General features: G+C 34.8%; 1 long non-coding RNA gene across 1 annotated transcript; it reads left to right on the top strand.

The window, feature by feature from the left end:
- On the top strand, positions 3,895-5,653 carry LOC109725070. The gene is made up of 2 exons (XR_002220181.1): positions 3,895-3,962; positions 5,270-5,653. It is a non-coding gene; the product is annotated as an uncharacterized LOC109725070 (long non-coding RNA).

Genomic DNA, 8,311 nt, shown 5'->3' with positions numbered 1-8,311 from the left:
TGGTTCAAAATCGGAATCGAAATCAAAATGACTCATTATTTTATTATGTTTGATTCGTTACTTGAATCAGAATCGGAATAAATCATTTCTATTATCAGTGTTTGGTTCAGATAGATACAAAAAAAGCAATCAAATTAATATACTAACTTTATCTTTATAATATATTAATTTAAATTCAAATTGAAAATTAAATATTAAAAATTTACAACAAAATTTTGAAATAATGTCAAAATTTTAAATCCATTTTTTTAAAAAAATTAAACTGTAAAGTTGAGTGGATAATTCAAAACATAAAACTAAATTTCGATTTATTCAAATTCAAACTTAAAATTACAATTTTAATTTTAATTTTAATTTTAATCCATAAATTTAATTTAAGTTTTAAATAAAATTTGAATAAAACTTTATATAAATTAAAATTTAATTTAAATTCAAATTCATAAGTTAGATTCGAAATACTTTATTAAATTTTGATTTTTAATTCAAATTCAAATTCAAATTTAAAATTATAAATTTAATTTCTAAATTTAAACTCATATTTTAATTTAAAAAATTTAAAAAATAAATTTAATCCGAATAAATATTCATTCCGTCTGGATTCAACTTTCAATCCAGCCTTCTAGGCCGGATTGGAAAAAGAGATGATTGAGAGATTTCCATTCCACTCGGGAATTGGAAAAGGCCGGATTGGAAAAAGAGGTGATTGGGGGATTTTCATTCCACTCGGGAATTGGAATTGGAATGGTACTCACGCGTAACCCACAAACGGATTCGCCCATTCTGATTCCGATTTCAGAGTGAAAAAGAAGCGAACCAAACACGCCCAATCTTGTGTAATATCCTAAAGTTTGATAGGATTAAAAAAAAACAAAAAAACAAAAAAACAAAAGAATGAAGAGAAACAAATTAAAGTATCAGATTCTAGAATCTGAGCGTTGAATTTCAAAATTTGGTTTGATTTCTGCAAAACATTAATTAAAAGAAATTTTGAAAACTGGTCGGATTCCGAAACCCAAATATAAATTCAAAAAATTGTGCCAGCTATGTTGAGACGAATTCGAAATTGTAATTGTAAATCCTCAATATATAATCCCAAAGAGCTAGCATTTATTCGTTTTCTCCCTTCGTCTTTTCCATCTAGATATCTAGTCCTCCTACCTCACCCCCTCACTTCCTCTCACTCTTGCTTACTTCCTTCATCTTCCCCAAGGTTACTCTTTTGGAGATTGAACTATTTGGAACCTGGACAAAGTGGTCTTGGCCTTTGGAGCATCATTATTGGAAACAGAACTTTAAGTTTAGGAAGTGGTTGCATTTTATTGGGCTTCAATGGAAGATCTGTATAGTTGCTAGGGTTTTTCATGATTGGAAGCTTTTGGGAAGCTCAAAAGGGCTTTACGATGAGATTTACAAAGTGCTTTGCTATCATAAAGGGCTAGTCTGACACTTTGAAACGTCGAAAACATGAATTTTATGAGCTCTTTTGCTCGGGGTCATGTACATGTATCCTACCGTACGTAGTGTATGAATTGTTTACGTCCCTTTAGATCCAAGTGGGATCCGAGGAGCTGAGGATGCGTCGTGTTCATCGGGAAGCTAGTACCCTAAGATGCATGGGTACTTCAACCCGAAGTAGGTTTAGTGAAACCTCGGTGAATGGTTCCATATATGCTTATCTATGAGATTGTATGATAGATTGACAATGGTAACTATTGAGCAAACGCATGTTCTTGCCTGTACTTCCATCAATTATATCTTCATGATAGACAAGAAAATAGTGTGCTTAGTGATCCATGTTATATAACTGTTATTACCATTCCAATATCGGCATGCAGTAAGCAAGCTAGCTAAAGTTGGACATAGGCATGTTGACATATGAATTAGTAGTAGTATTCACGGTTGTGTGGCTAGAGCGGCCATCATAGCTAGTATTAATGTGGACATGTTACTTGGTTCTTGCTACTACTGTTGTTGACCATGGTGCATGATGACTTGCCACTAGATGCTCACTTCCATATCACTGCCATGGTAATCTGATCAATCTCCTGGTAAGGTGAGCTCTGTCGAAAAAGTAGTCGCGATTTGACCCGTTAAACCGCGATTCAGTCGTTATGCCGCAATTCAACATTGAGCGGCAACATCCATGATTTGGCTTTGGCATTGATCCACAAGATTAAAAAGCAGTGGTTTTATTTTCGAAAAAAGACCGACCTCTATTGAAGGCAATCTTCCTTTATTTATAGAACTTCTTTTATCTTTGGTTAGTTTACAGTTGCTAAATGGTTGCTGCCGAATGGGACGCGCCCTGGCCATTTTCTCTTTGATAGCACAATCGCCTCCCACGTCCCTTCAATTCACAAGCAGTCCCGCCAAAACCTATTTGGTTTAGGCTTTTGTTTCTCTCGTCTCTTGGAGTATCATGTATCATTTTCTCATTTGACCATATAAGATGAGTTTGATTATCACTTGGCGCAGCACTTCCCTTTAATTCTATAAGTTTTAAGTTTACTATCTAATTTTAGAGTATTGATAAAATTTTTGGCATAATATTCATTCTAGTGCCAAAATATATAGTCCATGAGGTTACAGAATATATTATCAAAATATTACAATCACTTCTAATATTAGATGGCAAATTAAAAATTTTTATATGTCATATACTTATTTCGAAATCATTGTAAAGTTACGTAGTAAAATAAAACTTCTTACAATTTAAATCCCTGCGAAAAATATGCTATTGTTCAGTTTTTGTGACACTTTAATAATCCCGTGTACACCGGATGTAAAAGAAGTTGTGAATGAGAATTATAAGAATCAAGGGCTTCAGTAATAATAATTAAATGTAAGCATTTTGGGTTGGTAGTTTGAACCCAATAAGCTATTAGTGCTTACGTTTGTTATTAGAGTCAGGTTTGCTAATCGGAAGTGTGAGATGAGTCTCATATCACCGAATGATTTTGGGTCAGGGAGTGACTAGGGCATCAGAACAGACAAAGACGACATGCATGGACGGTATTAGTTTGTGACGCCCCAATAGTCTTACATCAAACCGGAATACAAGGACCAATCTAATAATTATTACTGGACTAGATCATTTTGGCACGAGGGTTTGGGCCGATGAGTTATTAGTGTTAATAGGTGTGTCCTTACGGTGTTGATTTGTATATTTACCTCTTCCCCTGCCTTGCGTCCATCGTAAAAAAGGAAAAGTCTTTGCCTTGTCTGGAGTCCATCATGACATAAAAGAAAAAAAAAAATTATTTAATAGTTTTGCATTGAATGAGAATATAACAACAAGAGGCTCCAGTAATCTATAGATCTATTGAATGGAGAGTCCCTCCAAAGCCTCACCGCGCCTCACCGCGTTTCACGGGGCTTTGGTGGGACCCTACGCAACCCCCCTTTCTCTCTCATCCTCTCCCCCTCTCTCTCTCTCTCTCTCTCTCTGTGCTCGCGCGCGCGGGGGCCCGCACATGTATCTATTGAATCGAGAGTCCCTCCAAAGCCTCCCCGCGTTCCACGGGGCTTCGGTGGGACCCTACGCAACCCCCCCTTTCTCTCTCCTCCTCTCCCCCCCTATCTCTCTCTCTCTCTTTCTCTCTCTATGCCCGCGCGCGGGGGCCTGCACATGGCACAGGCCCCCCTCTCTCTCTCCCTCTCTCTCCCTCTCTCTCCCCCTTCCCACCTTCAGGGCCCCCCTCCCCCCTCCGGCTCCCCACCTCTCTCCTCTCCCTCTCTCTCTTGCTCTCTCTCCCTCTTTCTCTCTCTTGCTCTCTCTCCCTCTTTCTCTCTCTTTCTCTCTCTCCGAGCGCCTCTCTTCCTCTCTCTCTTCCAGCACCTCTCTCCCCGCGCCCTGCATGCGACCCGCGTTTTGCGGGGGCCTCGCGCGCGAGAGANGGGGGGGGAGGAAAGAGGTCAGAGGGAGAGGAAATGGAGAAAGAAGAATGGAGTGGGAGGAGGTGGTGGGTGTTTTGTTTTCCCATTTTTTCGCTTTTTTTTTTGTCAATTTTTCATTAATGCGAAAGAGAGAGAGGAAAAAAAAATAGTGTCAAAAAAAAAAAAGATCATAGGAACAGAGCTGGCTTTAGTTTTTTTTTTTTTCCTTCTCTCTCTCTGCCCAACTTTGTCTCTCTCTTTTCTTTTTTTTACCAGCGAGGACAGCAAGGAAAGGGGAGGGAGGATTTGGAGATTATTTTTTTTTATTATTTTACTCTTTTATTATTTTTATTTTTATTTTTATTTGTTTCGTTTTTTTTGGGTTGTCTCTGTCTAAATAAGTGTGCAGATTTTTATTGGGCTCCGATTTTTACTCCTAGATTGCCTAACAGCCAATTAATTATACAATTTACTATTTATTTTTTGTAATTGTTTATTTATTATATATAGTATTTTTATTTTTACTTTTTTTTTTCTAATCTTTGTTCTTTGTTATCGCATCAAAAAAATAAAAAATTAGATTTAAAATTTAAAATTTGAACTTAAATTAAAATCTAAATTTTAAATCGAATATTTTTTTATATTGCCGACTTTTCAGTTTATGTGCTATTTACTATATAATTTAAAATATTATATAATTATTAGATAATATAGATATAATAATTATTTATAATTAGATATATTATTTATTTAACATAATGACACGTAGTGCACGCTCACCTAGTAAGTTTCTTGAGATAAGAAAAGAGAAAACTAAATTGTATTTTTTGGATTTTGAACAATTAACTGTAGTGCTGGCAAATGAGCAAGCCCGCTTGTGTTCGACTCGCGTTCGACTCGATATTTGGCTCGCTCGAGCTCGACTCGAAATTAAATGAGCCGAGCTTGAACAAAAAAAAAAAGCTCGAAATTTATTTCAAGCCGAGCTTGAGTATTACTGGGCTCGTTCGAATTAGACTTGAAAAGCTCGAAAAGCTCGAAAATATNATAGTATTTTATTAATATAGATATATTATTATATAATAATTTATTACATAATTTAGTATTTACTGTTTTTAATTATTTATTTATTATATATAGTATTTTTGTTTTTTAGTTTTTTCCCCCCTATGGGACCCACTCCTCTCTCTCTTTTTACCCCTTCTTTTCCTTCTATTCTAGCCCTATTTGTTTTGTTTTGTATAATTTTGAATTACCTACAAAAAATAAAAAATTAAATTTAAATTTTAAATTTTGATTTTAAATTAAAATTTAAAATTTAAATCGAATATCTTCTGATATTGCTGTCTTTGTAGTTTATGTGCTATTTACTATATAATTTAAAATATTTCAGAATTTACATAAATTTTCCGTAGACGGGCTGCACGAGGGCGGAGGCAGGGCGGCGGGGGGCGCGGGTGCGTCGCGGCGCTGGGCGCAGGCGGACGCCGGCGTGGGCTGAGCCGTGGCGAGCGAGCTGCGCGAGGGCGGAGGCGGGGAGGGGGGCGCGGGCGCGGCGCTGGGCAAGGACGAAGCTATGTGGAGGCCCAAGGTGGCCATGGCCCCCCTCAACTTTTCAATATTTGCTTAATGGTCCTTCAAAGTTTTTTTTTTTTTGTGGACCATGGATAGCTTTGGCCCCCCTACTTTTTCAATATTTACTTAATAGTATGGTGTCAACATATATTACTCACTTTTTCTTTCTCCTAATCATATACTCTTTTTATGGGTGAAAATATATTAAAAGCTTCTTGCTTATAGAGTCTTTTGTAATATATTTCTCTACTCTAAAAATTTTATTTAATAATTTTTAAAATTTTTATTTATCTTAGATGAGCTCTTTTATTTGACTAAATCAAAAATTGTACTAAATTTAATAGCTATGTTAATTTTATTTACTAAAAAACTAAAAAAATAGTGTTAGATTTAGTAAAATTTCTAAGTTATTTTAATGGAATAATATAAATAAAATAATTAGAAGTTAAACATCTAAATATAAAAAAAATAAAGTTCATACTTTTACATTATTTATTTAATTAAAAAATTTTTTATAAAAAATTTTTAATTAGGAAAAATTTTGTTTATTATTTATTACTAAAGTTTCTATTTAAATATATTTTGGCCCCCCTATATATTGAATCCTAGCTTCGTCCCTGGCGCTGGGTGCTCCGCATGAAAGTTCTCTCTCTCTCTCCCCCCCCTCTCTCTCTCTCTCTCTCTATATATATATACATATATATAGTATTTTCTTTATAAATATATTTATAAATAATAAATTATTATATATATTTATAAATATACTTATATGTATATATATATATATATATATATAGTATTCTATATATAGTATTTTATTTATAAATATATATTTATTTATTATATAATCGGATCCAAGGAATTCGAAGTGATTTGAAACCCTCTTTTTTTGTGTGTGTGTTTTGTGGGCTTAACAACCAATTATACAAGAAGTATTTATTTATTTATTTATAAATATATATTGATTCATTATATATTATTTTATTTTTATAATATAAATATATTATTATATAATAATTTATTATATAACTTACTATTTATTTTTATAATTATTTATTTATAATCTATAGTATTTTATTTATATTATATATAATTTTATTTCTAAATATATATTTAGTTAATATATATAATATTATATTTTTATAATATGGATATATTATTATATAATAATTTATTATATAATATACTACTTTATAGAGGATTTTAAATTTCTGAATAATATTGTAAAATGTGCACTCCTAATAGAGTGTGCAATAGTATTATTCAAAATTATAATAGTGGAAACTGAAAAAATTTATGTTAGAAACGAAAGGTGCAGCTTTATTCAAAATAAAATGATTTTTCTTAAAATATGCTATATCAGTTTGTGCGCAGTGTTAAATCCTACTTCCAAACCAAATCAGAACCAAATAAATAAATTGGTTCAATCTATATGATACCTACGAAATCGAATTTATTGTCGTTTGGTCCTCAGTTTGCATCCAAACTCGGACGCACCAACTTTTTTCCCCTTTTTTCTCTCTTTTTAATTTTTTTTTGTTTTGTCAGAATAATCTTAGCTCACATTCAAAAATAAAAAATTTAATTTGAAATTTAAAATTTAATTTTAAATTAAAAATTTAATTTTAAAGCGAATATTCTTTGATATTACTTGACTTTACAGTTTATGCTATTTACTATATAATTTAAAATTTTAAAAATTTACATAGATTTCCCGCTGCGTAGCGCGCCTCCCCGCATTTTGCGTGGCTCACGCCGAGAGAGAGAGAGATGGAGAGAGAGGAGAGAGCAGACAGAGAGAGGGGAGAGAGAGAGAGAGTAGAAATGAGAGAGAAGAGAGAGAGAGCAGACAAAGAGAGCTCCTCTCGGCGCACGCGGGGGGTGCAGGCCTCCCGCACATGCCCCCCCCCCCCCCCCCTCGGTTCTCTCTCACTCTTTCTTCCCCTCCCCCCCCCCACGTGCATGTGAACCGCGCCCAACGGGTGCGGGTTGCCGTGGGGATTCCTGGCGCGCGCCCCCCCGCGGCGCTCTTCCCCTCATCCTCCTCTTTACCTCCCTCCCTCCACGGCTCTCTCCCACTCTCCCCTCCTCCCCCCCCCCCCTCCCTCCCTCCCCCCTTCCTTTCCTACCTTTTCCTTCCCCGGCTCTCTCTTTCTCTCTCTCTCTCTCTCTCTCTCTCTCTCTTCTCCCCCTAGCGGGAGCAGCAGGAGCGCGGGCGGGCGGCAGCGGGCGAGCGCGCGCGCGGGCGCGGTGCGACCAGTGGGCGAGCGCCGGGCGAGCACCAGAGGGGAGAGAGAGAAAGAAAGAGAGGGATGGAGAGAGAAGAGAGAGAGAAGGACGTCAGGGGAGAAAGAGAAAGGAAGAGAGGAGAGAGAGAGAATTTTACAATTTTTAAATTTTAAATTTTATGTAAAAATTTTAATTTTAAATTTTAAATTTAATTTTAACATATATATATATATATATCTAATTTTATTTATAAATATATATTTATTTATTATATATAATTTTATATTTAATTTTTTATGTTTAAAATTTTAAATTAGATTTAAAAATTAAAAAAAAAAATTTATTCAAAATATTTTAAAAATTACGCAAATTTTCTGCCGCGAAGCGCAGGCCTTCACTAGTAGTAAATGAATTTGAGGACTTTGAGCCAAAGATTTGGGTCCAATGAGTTATAAGTTCTAGCGACCGGGTTGTTATAGTTTTGGTCTGTGCATTTGCTTCTTTCCGCTGCCACGAGTCCATCATGAACAAAAAAAAAAAAAAAAAAAAAAAAAAAAAGTCTTTCCACCTCGAGTCCATCATGGGGAGAAAAGAAAAAAAAACTTATTCAAATTTATTACAATATTTCCAA

This window comes from Ananas comosus, linkage group 19, assembly GCF_001540865.1.
Source record: "Ananas comosus cultivar F153 linkage group 19, ASM154086v1, whole genome shotgun sequence".
NCBI classification, from domain to species: domain Eukaryota; kingdom Viridiplantae; phylum Streptophyta; class Magnoliopsida; order Poales; family Bromeliaceae; genus Ananas; species Ananas comosus.
The sequence above is the reverse complement of the archived record's forward strand: the minus strand, read 5'-3'. Positions and strand labels throughout refer to the sequence as shown.